The 16,974-nt window shown below is 33.4% G+C and overlaps 1 long non-coding RNA gene across 1 annotated transcript; it reads right to left on the reverse strand.

Annotated features, from left to right (window-relative positions):
* Positions 1–732: 732 nt before the first annotated feature.
* On the reverse strand, positions 733–16,189 carry LOC131381374 (uncharacterized). Its single transcript, XR_009210075.1, has 4 exons — positions 15,821–16,189; positions 7,994–8,076; positions 7,422–7,483; positions 733–852 (listed from the first exon to the last, which is right to left on the reverse strand). It is a non-coding gene; the product is annotated as an uncharacterized LOC131381374 (long non-coding RNA).
* Between the last annotated feature and the right edge of the window lie 785 nt (positions 16,190–16,974).

Here is a 16,974-nt window from a genome sequence, read left to right on the forward strand (position 1 = left end):
TGTCTTAAATTCTTAAAGAGCTAATTTCTCATTATTCTGTATATCTCGCCACGCATATCTACTAGTTGAGAACATCTGAAATACTAAATTGATGTTTTTTACATGGAAACTCTACAAACTTATATTTTTGCCATGACATTATTTTTCCTGTGTCCCAGATGTTCTATGCCATGATGTTTTATTGAACATTTAAAGGCCATATGTTGTATAAAATGTTAGTATTTAGAAGACTCTCAAGAAGTTTCATATCTCTGTGTATCTAAGGACATTTCATTAAGCAAAGAGCCTAAAGATGTTTCTCTAAAAGTCTGGCAGTGTGGAACTTCTCTCAGAATATTTCATCATGGGGATTTCCTTGGATTGGCTTTACTCACGTATCATTTAGCAGTTAGCAATTCCCTTACTTATTTTGTGCTTCTCCTTGGCCATTCTTTGCCAGAACAATTAGATTCCACAGCAGGAAATAAATTTGGTCCTAAACATTTTTTAATTATTTCCTTTACTCTTGGATATGGGCTTAAAATTTATTCTAAATATGTCAAATATAAAATAAAATTAGCTCTTACTGTTGGAAAACAATAATTTTTATATTGAAATTACTTTTTAGCCACTTTATATTTCAAGGGAAAACATATTTCTACTTGCAGTACTTAGATGAGTGATTTGGAATGCGCCACTGAGGATCAGAGAACTTGCCTTCAAGTTTTCATGACACCATTTGTGAACAGAGTTCTGGGCAATCTATTTTTTTTTTTTTTTCACATTGGAGTTTCGTATAGCAGGTAAGCTGGAGCACTGGTCTCCCATCAATCAGACATTCATAACATAAGTTTACATATGTGTTTGTTGAAACTGAGAAGATAGATTTTTGGTTAATAAGGAAAAATGTGTTATTTATTTTCAAAAAGAAGCTTTTTTATATATGTTAAAGATAATAAGTCTTTACCTTGTGAAAAAGTATTTTTGATATTATTCCATTGATCAAACTTAGACACCATTGATCTTTCACATTCTTTACTGAGTTAAGTTACAGAAACAAAGTAAATTCAGGGTCATGGTTAAAACAAATTTGATAAGTGCTATATTTTTAAAATTTCTATTAAAGCATATTATATTTTTTCTCTTCTTTAGTTTTCTATAATGTTTAATTCTCCATTTCTTTTTTTTCTGATTTTTCCAATGTAGAAAAAAATGTAGTCAATAGAGTAAGTTCCAAATTCCAAGTTAATATGCCTTTAGCCTGTATTGTCTAGGCTTAAACTTGTAGTTTTACTCTCATATTTAACTTGAGATAAGTGAACTGACTATTCTCATCTCTGGTGGTATTTACTATAGTTGCACTACTTTTGCACTTTGCAAAAGTACTCAAAAAAGATATATTTTTGCCCCAAGAAGTGTTTTTCTTTAATTTCTAATAGACAGAACTTTTCCCCACTTAGGCACTTAGGTGGAACAGGACTCACGAGATGTCACCAGTAAGCTGTGACACTGTTGTGGCACTTAGTGGAGATCTATTCAGAATGTCAATATAATCATCATTTGAATGCAAACATCATCAGCTTCTCTTCGATGACTTCTTCATTCTATTTATTTTGTACACATATAACAAATTTCTGCCAAACTACAATTCCCAGACATTGGAAACTAGCAACTATAAAAATTAGAACAATATACACATATTGTCAATGACATTCGGAAAATAAAACAATGCTATTTAGTTTGCTAGATACAAGAAATTCAATAATTTCAGAATAAAGGACTGTTCTCCAAACTTAATCAATCTAACTTTATAAACAGTTGATTATGTTGCTCTTATTTATCAGATTTCACTATTTACAATTATGAATTCTGTCACAGACAGCACCTAGACTGAAAACAGCCCTCTATGGATTGTTGATTTAGGGTCATGGTCTCTGAAGTCACATGTAAGTCAATCAAATGCTATGTAAGAGAATGCCTCAGTGCGTCAGAAAAAAATATTAGAATTGAATTTATAATTAGTTTTAAAATCTCACCCTTTAAAAATGTGAATGCTTTGATTCAAACATTGTATATTGTGTATGATATAAAATACATTAGTACGGTAGTGTGTAACTATAACTTATAAACACATAAACAGAAATGTATTAGGTATGAAGACTTCAGCTTTTTAACTGATAGAATATAGAATCACATATTTGGGGTCCATTAATTTAGTGAATTAGTTTTTATAATATCTGTGTTTTAGTCCAGTGATTTTATACTGTTCTGATATTAAATTCAAGAACATTAAATAATTCATTGTAAGGAGACATACAGGGAAGAAGGAAGAAGCCTTTCAAGGTTCTCTTTACCTCTATTTAGTTTCATACCAGGACATCTCTAGTTTTGTCTGTTTTACATAATGTGCTTTAATATTATAATTTATCTGTCAGAAACATAATTTCCACCAATAATTTTATTTTATTTATTTATTTAGGGACAGAGACTCGCTCTGTCACCCAGGCTGGAGTGCAATGGCCCAATCTCGGCTCACTGCAACCTCCACCTCCCAGGTTCAAGATATTCTCATGCCCCAGCCTCCCAAGTAGCTGAGATTGCAGGCGTGGGTCACCAAGCTCAGCTAATTTTTGTATTTTTAGTAGAGATGGGGTTTCACCATGTTGGCCAGGATGGTATTGAACTCCTGGCCTCAAGTAATCTGCCCATCTCAGCCTCCCAAAGTGCTAGGATTACAGGTGTGAGCCACCATGCCCAGCCTTTATTTATTTTTTTAATTGACACATTATAATTGTACATATTTATGGTGTACAATTTAATGTTTTAATATGTATATATGCTGTTTATCAAATCAGGGGTATTTTAACATATCTATCATCTCATGCATTTATCATTTCTTTGTATTGAAAACACTCAAAAGCCTCTCTTCTAGCTATTTTGTAATATACAATATTTTACTGGCACTAATGATTTTTAAATATTCATTGAAAACCACTATTAACGGGTAGGATGGCATTGTCATTTTGAGCCTGTGGAAACCATGTTAGTTACATATGTATATATATCTGAATACAACTGCAATTATTGTTTTATTTTTTTCCTCCCTAAAGCCTCCTTTAGTTTTTCTCATTGTTTTCAAAGGCTGCATGATAGTCTATTAAGTGGTTTCATAGTAAATCATTTTGAACAATTTCAACTGGCAAAATATTCTCTTCTTCCAATTTTCAACATTTATTTATATTCCTTAACAGTATTTTTAGAGAAATCCGAAGAAATGCATGCTGATTTTAGAGTTGAAAAAATAAGAAAATTTTAAGGAAGAGACACTTGAGCAGAGAGCTGAGTAACCATGGGTAATGAAATAAGCAAAGACGGGGGAAGACAATGCAAAGCTAAGTATATGTTCTAAGGGCTATAATATGTCAGAGGCCTGTAAGCTGTTACCCCAGGTGCTGGGATTTACGTCATACAGCTCAATTATTGAAATTGGTTTCTAACAATCTATTTTTGGGACAATGTTAGATTAACAGAATTATTACAAAGATAACCCAGATATTCCTATATGATCCACATTCGGTTTTCTCTGTTATTAAAACTATATCAATTTCCTATTCCTACTCTAACAAATGTCAACATACTTAGAGGCTTGCAACAACACAAACGTCTTGTCTTAAAGCAGGTTAGAAGCAGTAAAATCAATTGGTCTGCTGGGTTGTGTTTCTTCTGGAGGCTCTGGGGCAGCAGTCCCCAGCATTTTCAGCACCGGGGATGGGTTTTGTGGAAGATGATGTTGCCACAGATGGATGGGGGTGGAGTTGTAGGGGGATGTTTTGGGGATGAAACTTTTTCCACTTCAGACCAACAGGCATTAGTGAGGTTCTTTATTTTTATTTATTTATTTTTTAATTATACTTTAAGTTCTAGGGTACATGTGCACAACGTGCAGGTTACACATGTATACATGCGCCATGTGGGTATGCTGCACCCATTAACTCGTCATTTACATTAGGTATACTTCCTAATGCTGTCCCTCCCCCCTCCCCCTACCCCACAACAGGCCCCAGAGTGTGATGTTCCCCTTTCTGTGTCCAAGTGTTCTCATTGTTCAATTCCCACCTATGAGTGAGAACAGGCAGTGTTTGGTTTTTTGTCCTTGCTATAGTTTGCTGAGAATGATGGTTTCCAGCTTCATCCATGTCCCTACAAAAGGACATGAACTCATCCTTTTTTATGGCTGCATAGTATTCCATGGTGTATATGTGCCACATTTTCTTAATCCAGTCTATCACTGATGGACATTTGGGTTGGTTTCAAGTCTTTGCTATTGTAAATAGTGCCGCAATAAGCATATGTGTGTGTGTGTGTCTTTATAGCAGCATGATTTATAATCCTTTGGGTATATACCCAGTAATGGGATGGCTGGGTCAAATGGTATTTCTAGTTCTAGATCCTTGAGGAATCGCCACACTGTCTTCCACAATAGTTGAACTAGTTTACAGTCCCACCAACCATGTAAAAGTGTTCCTATTTCTCCACATCCTCTCCAGCACCTGTTGTTTCCTGACTTTTTAATGATCACCATTCTAACTGGTATGAGATAGTGAGGTTCTTATAAGGAGCACTTAACCTAGATTCCTCGCATGTTCAATTCGCAGTAGGGTTCGGGCTCCTATGAGAATCTAATGTTGCCGCTGATCTGACAGGAACCGGAGCTCAGGCAGTAATGTTGGGTCGCTGCCACTCACCTCCTGCTGTGCAGCCAGGTTCCTAACAGGCCACGGACTGTTACCAGTCTGCCACCCAGGGACTGGGGACTCTTGCTGTAGGAGATAATCCACTTCCTTGCCTTTTTCAGCTTCTAGAGGCCGTCTCTATTTCTTAGCTTATAGCTCCCTTCTTCCACCTCCAAGGCCAACAGAGTAGCACTTTCCAATCTCTCTTACACACACTCACACACATCTCAATTTCATCATCACATCGATAACTCTGAGCATCCTGCCTCTCTTACAATGACTCTTGTGATTAGGCACATCTGGGTAATCCAGAATAATCTCTCCATCTCAAGACCCTAATTTATATCTGTAGGTTTCCTGTTTTCATGTAGGGTAACAGTTTCACAGATTTAGGGGATTAGGAGGTAGACATTTTTAGGGGATGGAAGGACGTTATATCTTACACTGATAAGGTGTATTTGTCACAAATATATTGATATACTATATTGATATACTATTATTTTTTACATAGATATTCATGCTTTCCTTTTCATTCTCTTCCTCTCTGGACCTCCTAACTCTAAGTTGCCTGTCCCTCATCCTAATTTAATTTCCTTACTATTACCACCAGCCTCACATTTTATGTAATGTACCATTATGAGCATTTAAGTTACTACAAATCCTTCCTTTTTAATTCATTTTTCAGTCATCTTCCAAGGTATCACACAATTCTTTTCTCCTCCTACTTTACCAATCTCTCCTTTTTAGGGCTATTTGCTGAATTCTTTTTCTGTTTCCAACATCTTAGTGTTGTAGATACTAGAGATTAGTCTTTGGCCTTCTTCTCTTTTCTGCCCACATTCACTGAATCGTCATTTTATTCAGTTAGATGGCTTTATAATCAAATGTGTGCCTAGAATTTCAAAGCTTTATCTTCAGGCTGGTCACTCTCCTTAAGTCCAGATGCATATATTCAACTTGCTACATTTCCATTAAGATACCTAACAGATATCCCAAATATGCACAGATACACCCCCACACATACTCACACACAAAAAACATAATCTTCTCTACTTCAGCAGATGACAACTTCTTTCGTTTAATGCTCAGACTAAAGCTTTCAGTCATTGTTGACTCTTTTTCTATCATATTAAATCTAATCTGTCAAGAATTTCTCTTGGCTTTACTAAAAAAAATACATTATAATTCAACTGTTATCTACACACTACAATTCTGATCCAAGCCATCTTTGTTTCTGCTACTGATTGATCCAATAGCCTCTAGGTTCATCTCCTTGCCCCTACCAGTCTATTATCAAAACAGAAGTCAGTTATCCATTGTGACATAGAGGTCAGACCATGCTACTTTCTTGTTCAAGTCATTCAATGCTCTCTCTTTTTATTTATTCAGAATTAAATGGAAAGTCCTTAAAATAGCCTATAATGATCAAAATTGTTCGACTCCTATTAGCTCTGTGGCCTCATTTCCTTCTATGTTGCTTATATAGCTCCTATCATAATGACCTCTCTGTTTTTCCTCAAACACACAAGTCCCATCCCATTTCAAGCATTTTGCACTGGGGTGTTCCCTCTCTCTGTATTGCTTTCCCAATATTTACATGTATATCACCTGATTAGTAAGACCTGAGCCCACAGCCTTATGTAAAATTGCAACGCACTTATCACTCTCATACTCTTGATTCCCTTCAACCAACTCTATTTTTTCCATAACACGTACCATATTCTAATCATTATATTTGGTTGTCTTACATTCATATTGTTTAATTTATATTATTCCCTCACCTCAGTCATTTTAATATAAGCTAGACATTAGCAAGCATTATGGTTTGTTTTATTTACCATTCTTGCCAGACACCGTAAACTCTGCCTGGCACATAGTAGAAACTCAATATGTAATTTGTGAATCAATGAATAAGTCATTCCACTTAAGAAAAAATATAATGTCTGGCATAAAGCAAAGCACAATTTTTCTATATTTGTTCAAGTAATAAAAAGTGGTTGCCAACTGGATGATTCCTAATTTGGCATTCCAGAAGCAAGAATGAAGTCCGTAAAAAAAATCCTACCTCCAAAAAAAAGAAAAATCCCTGATACATTTTTGTTTTTTTAAAATAAACATTACCAGTGAAGGATTTGTGATCATATCCAAACATTTCATAAGACCACACAAGAAATTAATAGCCCAGTGATGCCTAAGCCAAAATTTAACCTTTATACACATAAAAAATTCACGAAGACATGCAAGCATTAGATTCAGTGACATCAACAGAGGGCAAAAACACAAGATGGCAAATTCTTCTCCTTAAGAACTGAATACACAAAAGTATTTCAATAGAAACCAATCTCATAAAGGCAGGATTTCAAGTAAGTGTAAAAAAGTTAATGATTCTTTTGAGATTTTAATTGCAGACATTCATGAGTTATATGTCCTCTAGACTCTACAGCTTTAGCAATTGCGATCAAATTCTTTATATGGTTAGGCAACTTTTTTTTTTAAGGGCATATGGAAGAAAAGACAGAAAATAATATTTCAGAGATTTCTGAGGCAAAAAAATAGACTTTTAATGCATCACTTCTATCTAGCAAAACCACATAGAAAGAGAAAGTACGTGTCTGTAGACATTTTCGCATACTCACAAATGTACATACACCCACAGTCATAAATTTCTCATGATAATAAAAGTGTTTTTGTGATTGGTGTCACACATACCTTCTACAGAATTCTGCAAGCTATCAAGATAGTGTACATATCTGGAATAAGATCTCTTCTCCCTAAACGGGAAGTCAGAGTGAACCGACACCCTGGGTGTAAGACCATTACTTGCTCACTATCTACCCAAGTATTATAGTAAAGAGATACCTATTCCTTTCTTTCACCCTGACCCAAACACTGCCTTAAACTCACCAGAATTAATCTCTTGATATATCTATATCTATATATCTATACATATCTATTTTACCTATATATATGTATATTTATCTATCTAGATAGATATATATAGGTAGAGATATTTATCTCATTAATTTAGTCCCAAGAAGATGCTCATATTCTTAGTAACATCTTGTATTCTTTACATGAATGATCATATATCTTTATATATCTACTATTCTATCTCCTTTTTACTGCTTTCTCAAATTCTAAAATAGTTTCGGGTTGCCATTTGAAATTTATGCTCCATTAACAGTTAAATATCTCATACTTGTGTTCAAAATATTTCTTTCATCTTTATGTTTGAATGTAAGTCTGAACCTTTTCTAAGGACCCTAGTTAACACTGCTTACCATAGATTTCATTCCATGGGACCTGGAGCTGGTGTCAGTGTCATTCTTGCTCCACATTACCATTTTCAAACCATTCTCCTTTCCTACATTAAAAAAAAAACAGAGAAGAATCAGAATTATATCTAATTTAATGATTATATCACACTGTATTCTTTATTTTGATGCTATGTAGTGTCCTCAAATTAAAATTTGACTTAATGTGATTGCATCTTTTTTTTATCCTTTGGGGAATTATAAAAAAACAAGATATATTGTTTGTGAACATTATTTGTATATTCTATTAACCTGCTTTTCTCACTAAATAGTATAACTTGGTAATGTTCTCATATGCCATAAATTCTAATAGTCGCATATTATGCTACCATATGGAATTACATTGATCTAATTAACAATTTCCAGGTAATTTTTATTTCATTTTTCTTGGTAAAATAATCCTATACTTTTTAAAAATTAAACATATTATAAATTATATTTTCAAAGGACTTGATAAATATTTATGAAATTCCATTCTACAACTTGCCCTTTTAATTTCCACAGCCTATTTCAAAAAAAAAAAGTAAAATTAAACTTTAGATTATAAATAAAATCTCAATGAATTTTCAAAAGAAGATATTTCAGAGGCTACATTTTATGATCATCATGCATTCAATCTAAAATATGGTTTACAAAGGTATAAAGGAAAAAAATAGCCACATGAAAAATATATTCCATTAAATAATTTTGGGGTCTAGATGTTAATAAAAAACCACAATTACATAAGCTTTAGAAAACAATGAAAATGAGAACATTGTATATGGCCACCTATAATACTGATCTTTTGATCAAGTCAAGTAAGAAAGAACATTATAAATGAGCCATTCTGCTCAAAAAGTTAAAAAGAAAGCATAAAACAAACGTGGAAAGTAGGAATGTCCCAGGGGCAGAAAGATTCAGGCTTCAGATCTGCCTGAGTTCTGCTCTTCATAATTTATAATTAAAACAAAGTAAAAAAAATTGGATTATTACACTGAAAATCATTTGGCCTATTTCAGAGGCTTTCATAAATATTATGCTTTTTATCACTTCTGCCAAATGGCCCATAAGATGCTGACTTCTATAGAACATGACAGTTCTAAACTGTAAAACATTAAATGTTACAGAAAACATGCTGTGGAAGTCCACTTTGTCAAAATATCCTAGTTCTATATAGCAAGGCTTTGGAATAACTTGTAAATGAATAAACAAGCATCATAGGCAAGCCAAATTGAACATTCAAGGAAACATTTTGAGCACCTTGTAAACTATAATCATCCAATCCCTCTTGGACTCTTGCCTCCGTTTTGGCAATTTGGAAGCAAGATGAAAGTAGATAAAGTGTTTACTACAAGAGAGGGTGCTTCTGCAATAGACAAAGGGAATTGTAAACTTAGCCCTGTGATCCTGCCATTAGTCTTTTTAATGATTCTGAGCCACAACCTCCCTGAGATAACATCTTTTTCTCTCTATGCTTGAGCTTTGAGAAGCCTAGAGGAATCTTGATCTTTTTTTAGCCTTTTATTAAACTTAAGCCTAGAAATAGGGGAAAGCTAAAGGAAAAGGATTAGAGAGGTTTATTCAGCACTGTCAGAGAAAGAAAATCCCTGCCTTACTGCCAGATATATTAAACTCCTGATCTTGCAATTGCATAAAATTATCACTGGCATTATATCTATGTCAATTAAATCTGGTGCTGCAGAAAATGATTTAGCCAGTTCTCTCTTTCAATGTCATTGAAGAACTCTAATTAGTGTGAGAGGTGTGTTTCTCTTTTAAGTAGTGCTGTAGTCATCTAGGTATTATTCAAAGGCACCATTAAAACTCATTAATATGAGAGTATCTCAGAGGGTTTATGGGCTTTCGGGAGAGTACTGTTCAGACAAGTTCGTCCATAAAAAGTATTTTGCATTAAAAATGTTAGAGTATAGTGTTTTCTATCATAAGAAAATATTTCTTTCAGTGTTATAAGCAGATTGATAATGTTTCTGCTTATTTTTCAAAGATCCTCCATTCTTATAAGACCTACATGTTTGTTCCTTATTTTATTCATAACCTTCACAAATAGATATAATTTTATTCAATATCCAATTTTTGTAAGAAAAGAGAAAAGCAGTACATGAAAGTTTAACTTTTCTAAGTTTACATAGTAAAACTTTTACTCTCTGGCTACCTTCCTCTCTTTTATTGTTGATCTTAAATATGAATAAACTGGTTTGGTGGTAATAAAAGATTTGAATATCCATGAGCAATTGAAAATTATAGCTTGGAAAGTATTGCTTTCAGACTCACACTTTTTCCTATCTTTCCTTCCCGATTAGTGCAAAAGCTCATTGACCCACCATTCCATTGAATCCCAATTAGTTTTTGGATAGTTTGCACTATTTTATGGTGGAAGCATGCCTGGCTAAACAGATTACTATAACCTGAGAGTAGATTGCTCTTCTTACGTATTTCAAACCCTACCCAATGCAGTACTGAACACATAGTTAGAAATTCTTTAGTGTTTGTTAATTAACACTTTATTTTCTAAGTAAAGAAGTTCAAAATTAATAATAAAATATCTTTATTGACATATTTTCACTAAAATAAATTATATGCGAAGTAAAACACTTTTTTTACTTTAAAAATACTTAAAAAATTTTTTTTAACATTGTTATATAACCAGAATTTAACAAGTGAATTCTATATGTCAGATATAGGGCTAAGAAACAGGAATATAGAGAGGAGTATAATGTAAACCCAGATCTCAAAAGGTTCAGAATCTGGTATGGGGGACAAATAAGTAAACCAATAATTACAGAATACAACAATGGGTTTCATAATTGAGAAATACATGAGATAAAAGATTTAGGTAAGTGATTCTTAGTTAAGAAAAAGCAAGGTTTGGGGCAAAGTTTCAAGGTTGGGGAAAATTGGGCAGAGCATGTTTTCTATAATAGAAAGTACAATGCTAAATCTTGAAGAGTAAGTACAATGTGGCCAAAATGAAAATGTTGGGAAGGATATTTTTAGCAAAGACAAGATCTGCTAAATTAGATAAGGGTATGGGACATAAAGAAGCTTATGGTAATTTTGTATTATCAATAGAATATATGAAATAAAATTGAGAGACTAAAAACAGAGTAAGCAAATGATTAATAACTAAGAGAATATTAAAGAATGCTATGATTTGAATGTGTTCCCTTAAGTTCGTATGTTGGGAACCTAATCCTCAGGGTAATAGTATTTAAAGGTGGGACTTTATCAGGTGGTTAGATCATGAGAGCTCTGCCCTCATGAATGGACTAATGCTGTTATCATAGAAGAGATTTAGTTATCGCAGATGTGTATTCCTGATAAAAAGGATAAGTTTGGCCCCGTCCTCTCTCTCACACTCTCTTGCTCTGCCACCTTCATCAAGGGATGATGCATTTGGTGCCATGGATGATGGCACCAAACACTGGTGCCACTTTCTTGAACTTCCTAGCCTCCGGAACTGCAAGCCAAGTAAACTTCTATTGTTCATAAATTACCCACTCTGTGATCTTCCATTACAGCAACAAAATTAAGACGAAGAGTTAATACTTCATTTTAATGGTAATAAAAGAGATACAGAGGAATAACACACAGTGAAAATAAATTAAAAGCACAAAATAGCAGTTTTAAGTTATAACATCATAGTATTAAGTGTAAGTATTAAGTTATAACAACATAGCATTATCCTTAAATGAAAATAGTATAGAAATACCAATTAAAGTCAGACATTGGTGGAGTGGAGGGAAAAATCACAAACCAACTCTATGATGTCTTACAAATAATTGATTTCAAATTTTACAGCATAGGTAATTTAAAGTAAAAGTGTTACAGGAAAGGGGTCCTGATCTGGACCCCAAAAGTGGGTTCTTGGAATTCACACAAGAAAGAATTCAGTGCAAAGTAAAAGCAAGTTTATTAAGAAAGTACAGTGGTGAAAGGACTCCATAGACAGAGTCGGACGTTCCTAAAAGGAAGAGAAGGAACGCATCCACCCTATGTATAATGTTTTTAAAAAATGATACACTGGATTTAGTGGGATTTATTAGAAGTTTGCAAAACTGGTTCTATGTTAAAAAAAATCAATGTAATCCAACATATCAGCAGGCTAAGAAGGCAAATCACATGATTGTATCAATTGATGCAGAAAAATCATGAGAAAAGCTAGCATCCATTTATAGTAATAATAATAATTTAGTAAGTTTTCAGTAGAAAAAAATCTCAACTTGATAAAGATATATAAAAAAACCTAGAGGTAATATCCTTAATGTTGAAATATTTAGTGTTTCCACTTTAAGTGAAGAACATGGCAAAAAAAGGGCAATTCTCGTCACTCTCATTCAACGTAAAACTACAGTGAATCAAGTAAAAAAGAAATAAAAGGCAAAAATTGGAAAGGAAGGAAAAAGTCACAAATTGGAAAGGAAGGAAAAACTGTCTCTATTTGTTGATGATACAATTATCTATGTAGAAAATTTCAAGTAATTTGCAAAGTAGAAACGTTTTGTAGAACTAATATGAGAGTTAAGCAAGGTTGTAGCGTATGAAAGTAGCACATGCATAGACACACACAGACAAACGAATCACATTTCTAAATAGTAACAGCGAACATATCAAAACCAAAATTAAAATCACAATACCATTTATAATTTTTCCAAGAAATAGGAAAAGCCATAGGAAGAGCCAACATAGGAAGAGGCAACATAATAACGCTGTAATTTCTCTTCAAATTTCTTGTAATTTCTCTTCAAATTGATTCACAGTTTCAGTGATATTCCTATGAAAATCCCAACAAATTTTGTTGTTGTTGTTGTTGTTTTGTTTCATATTTTTACACTTTGACAAGCTCATTCTAAAATATTTATGGAAAGCCACAGGCCCTAGAATAGCTAAAACAATTTTGAAAAAGAATAATATTGTCTTATCATATAGCTATACAATCATGAGTGTAGTATTGGTGGAAGAATAGGTCATAAATCAATAGAACAGACTAGAGAACCTAACATTAGACTCCCTCAAAGGCGCAAAGGCTATCCAATGCAGAAAGCATCACTTTCTGTTTGTTTGTTTGTTTTTGAAGATAGGATCTTACTCTCTCATTCAGGCTGGAGTACAGTGGCACAATCATGGCTCACTGTAGCCTTAAACTCCTGGGCTAAGAGATCCTCTCACTGCAGTCCCTAAATAGCTGGGACTATAGGTTCATGCCACCACACTTGATTAACTTATTTTTTAAAAAAAATACTGTAGAAATGGGGTCTCACTATGTTGGCAAGGTTGGTCTTGAAATCTTGGCTTCAAGCAATCCTTCCACTTTGGCTTCCAAAAGTTTTGGGATTACAGGCATAAACCACCACATCCATCCAGCATAGCTTTTCAAACAAATGGTATTACTGCGATAAGATATCCATAGGCAAAAAAAAAAAAGTCTTGACCTTAACGTAATGCCTTATGCAAAAGTTAATATAAATAAATGTGTCTTGCAAAATATAAGACTATCTTTTTGTGAAAAGTAGGAAAAAATCTTTGTAACCACAGTTAGGCAAAGATTTCTTAGGCTTGACACCAAAAGCACAAAGCATAAAAAGAAAAAACAGTGATAAATTGGACTTTATCAAAATTAAAAACCCTTGCTCCATGAAAGGCCGTGTTAAGAGAAGTGAAGAGATAAGCTACAGTCTGGGAAAGAAATAAATGCAAACCTCTTATTCAACAAAAGATTTTTATCTAAAATATATAAAGAACTCAAAAACCTCACCAGATAAAAACGAACAATCCAATCAGAAAATGGGAAAAAACGAATTGAACATAGTAACCAAACAGGATATCCAGATGGCAAATAAGCAAGAAAGATGTTGAACTTCATTAATCACTAGAAAATAGCAGGTTAAAATCTCAATGAGCTATTCTAGCACACCTGTCAGAATGGCTAATATTTAAAAATAAACCATGATAATATCAAATGCTGACAGGAATGTGGAGAAATTGAATCATTCATACATTGCTGGTGAGAACATAAAATGATATAGTCATTCTGAAAATTATTTGGCAATTACTTATAAAACTAAAATGCTCTTCCCATATGACCCAGCAATTGCACTTTCAGGCCTTTGTCTTAGAGAAATGACAACCTAACCTAACACCAAAACCTAAATAAATGTTCATAGCAGTTGTATTAATATTCATAGTATCCAAAATCTAGCAACAATCCTGTCCTTAAATGGCCAATGGCTGAATAAACCGTGATTCATGTGTACCATGGAACACTACTCAGGGATCAAGAAAACAAACTAGTAACATGTGAAAAAAAAAGCCGATCTCAAGGGGTCATATACTGCATGATTCCATTTATATAACAGTTTCTAAATGAAAAAACTTTGTTATAGCCCCAAATTAGAAGTAATTTGATGTCCTTCAACATGTGTATAGTAAACCAAGCTATGATACATTCATACTATAGAATACTGCTAAGGAATGAAATGAAAGAAAATATTAATATATGTGAAGCTGAGATGAATTATCATTAAATCATGCTGAATGAAAGAAGCCAATCCCAAAAGTTTACCTATTGCATAGTGTATATTTTGTATATATATGTGTACATATATATATATATATATATATATATTTTTTTTTTTTTTTTTTTTGAGATGAAGTTTCACCCTGTGGCCCAGGCTGGAGTGCAGTGGCTTGATCTCGGCTCACGGCAACCTCTGCCTCCTAGGTTCAAGCTATTCTCATGCCTCAGCCTCTCAAGTAACTGGGATGACAGGCGCCCACCACCAGGCCTGGCTAATTTTGTGCTTTTAGTAGAAACAAGGTTTCACCATGTTGGTCAGGCTGGTTTTGATCTCCCAACTTCAAGTGATCCACCCTCCTCAGCCTTCCAAAGTGCTGGGATTACAGGTGTTAGCCACCATGCCCAGTCCTGCATAGTCTGTTTTTATAACATTTTTGAAATGGCAAATTTATAGAAATTGATAACAGATTAGTGGCTGCCAAGGGATAGGGACAGGCCAAGGGTTAGGGACAGATCAAGGGAGAGATCCGGGTATGCTTATAAAAGCTCAATACAAAAGATCCTCCGAAGAATGGAAATATCTCATATCTTGACTGTACCCATGTCAAAATCCTGGTTGTGATATTGTATTACAGTTTTGCAAGATGTTACTATCAGGAAAAAAATGGGTACAGCATTCCTAGGATCTCTCTGATATTTTATTACAACAGACTGTGAATCTATAATTAACTCAGTATAAACATATTAATTTAAAAATACAACAGAGAGCTAAACAATATATTTGTACAAATCACTCTCTCTTGCAAACTCTTAAAAGAAATAAAAGCAATAAAAAAATCAATTTTATAAAAATCAAAATCAACCATGCCTAAATTGTAGAGAATACACTTAAAAATATGAAAAATAATTTCATTTAAACTAGACAGAACAGATATACCTTAATAAATGTATTCAAACTTACAGCAATTTTAAAGTTGATATGTTTCTTATATTAATAGAATAAAAGTGGCATAGTGTTATATATTAAATTGAAATAGAAAAGGTTGAATTAGCAGACATTTATTACATTTTAAAATAGTCTTAGCTTCAAATAAACCTGACTCTGACAAAAATATATTTCCATTTACAGGCAAAACACAAAGTCTGTATACATAATTTTTCAACTCAATTCATTTTTAGTGTATTTTTACATCAGTAAGTGTATTTACATTTTAATTGTTTTTATGATAATCATCTATACATTTTAAAATCATTTCATTAAAATTTATATATGTTTTTACCTCATCAAAGCAAACTTGTTTTGTTGAAGGACTTGAAATTTTAAGAGGTTTTTAGATATTTCCCCTATGTGAAGATTGCTGCTTTCCACATTTTTGAGATGCTGGAGGTCTTTTTTTCCCTTCTTCCTTCTTTCCTGACCATCCCTCTATTCCTTCTCCTGCCCTTCCTTTCTTTCTTCTTTGTCAATGTTATTGAAACATGACTTACATTTTAAAACGCCATTTTCTTGATTGCTTTTCAGAATGAATGTATCTCCATAAGACATTTGCTCATTAATATTTTCTTTTATTTTCGCTTAATAACCATGCCTCTCCTTTTTTAATGCTGACACATAACACGTGGGTATGTTAATATTATAAGATACACTAATGTATACAGGTATGTTAATATTATAACCAGGCCACTTCTTTAAACAATTTTGAAATATATATACATTTGAAGTTTTATTTGGAGATTTTTTTAAAGAAGAGGCAATGATTATAATATTAACACTTTGTGGATATAGAGCAAATGTCCCGAGAGAAATTTCTAGGTGGACTCCACAGGGTCTTTTATGATCTAAGATACCATTGCCACTTGTGTTGCCAATCTAATATCAATGTGATTGTTGTCACTGTTGTCTTGGAAACACCTCTAAAAGATAACTCCTTTCATGTTTCCTTGAATACATAATCAGTTTACCTTTGAACAAATACACCTTGCCATCTTCTCAGATCATCTCATCCAGAAACCTATTTTTTAGGATTTTATAGTATTGCATTTATGTCATGACATTCATTCCTTATCATAGAAATTAAGAATGTAAGCTGTATTTAATTCCAAATTTGGCAAACTATTATGTTTTTGACAAGAGAAACTTAGTCCTTTTTGTCTCAGTTTGCTTATATATAATAGTAAAGTCTACCTCATAATGCATTTGGGGGATTAAAAGTGTTAAAATATGGAGAACTTTCATAATAGGGTTGGAACATAGTGAGAAAAAACTAGAGTAACCTTATTTAAGCAAATTGGTTTATATTAGACCTGTGTGTAAATGCCAGTCTCTGCTACTATATTTCAAGCTCCTGGACAGAAGAGACGCTGTTGCAATTTTATAACTCCAGAGTGACTAATATGTACTTTATGCTCCACAGACACTCACTTTTTATGCAGA

The sequence above is a fragment of the Hylobates moloch genome, unplaced genomic scaffold (assembly GCF_009828535.3).
Source record: "Hylobates moloch isolate HMO894 unplaced genomic scaffold, HMol_V3 SCAFFOLD_15, whole genome shotgun sequence".
NCBI classification, from domain to species: Eukaryota; Metazoa; Chordata; class Mammalia; order Primates; family Hylobatidae; genus Hylobates; species Hylobates moloch.